Consider the following 836-nt stretch of genomic DNA (forward strand, 5'->3'; position numbering starts at 1 on the left):
CGCGGGCCTCTCACTGTTGTGGCCTCTCCCGTTGCGGAGCGCAGGCTCCGGACCTGCAGGCTCAGCAGCCATGGCTCACGGGCCCAGCCGCTCCGCAGCATGTGGGATCCTCCCGGACCGGGGCACGAACCCGCGTCCCCTGCATCAGCAGGCGGACTCTCAACTACTGCGCCACCAGGTAAGCCCTAAATATTTTAATAAAAACAATTCCACAGCATTTATTGTCATCTGGTAATAACACAAAGGTGAGCAAAACAATATGAATAAATGCTTTAAAACTACACTCCTAACAAAGGACACCTAAAAGAACTGTATTGCCTTCTCAACAGCTTCTCACTTCACTGATCATTTCTAGCTGGAGACACTTTGGAGCAGAGTAATGTTAGCATGATCCGACCCAGTTGTTTTCTTGACTTTGTTTTAGAATGGATCTCTTCTGCATCATCTAATACGAGGTTCATATACTCATCAGTACTAATGATACAGCCCTCTATCCACATATTCACTTGCTCATAAAGCCACACCTGAATCCGAGATCTATTTTGCAAGTATCTGAAGATGAGATTGATGGGCTGCACCATCACCTTCTGCACCTCCTGGCCCTGGCCCCGGTACGCCATGGTGGAAACTCACAAAGACCACACTATCCCGCACACTACCTCAAAAAAAAAATGGCAGGCGGATTCTTAACCACTGCGCCACCAAGGAAGTCCGCCCTTGCTTTCTTTATGTCATAATATTTACCTTAAAAATTCAACCTAAATTACAAACAAAAGGTTGAACCATTGGCCTAAAATAGATAAGACTTTGGGATTGAATCAGATAGGTAATGCATA

At 46.2% G+C, this 836-nt stretch overlaps 1 pseudogene; it reads right to left on the reverse strand.

The window, feature by feature from the left end:
• Nucleotides 1–351: 351 nt before the first annotated feature.
• LOC103075708 (small nuclear ribonucleoprotein E pseudogene) lies at nucleotides 352–620 on the reverse strand (annotated as a pseudogene).
• Nucleotides 621–836: the final 216 nt, after the last annotated feature.

This window comes from Lipotes vexillifer, unplaced genomic scaffold (assembly GCF_000442215.2).
Source record: "Lipotes vexillifer unplaced genomic scaffold, Lipotes_vexillifer_v1.1 scaffold418, whole genome shotgun sequence".
In the NCBI taxonomy this organism is placed as follows: Eukaryota; Metazoa; Chordata; class Mammalia; order Artiodactyla; family Lipotidae; genus Lipotes; species Lipotes vexillifer.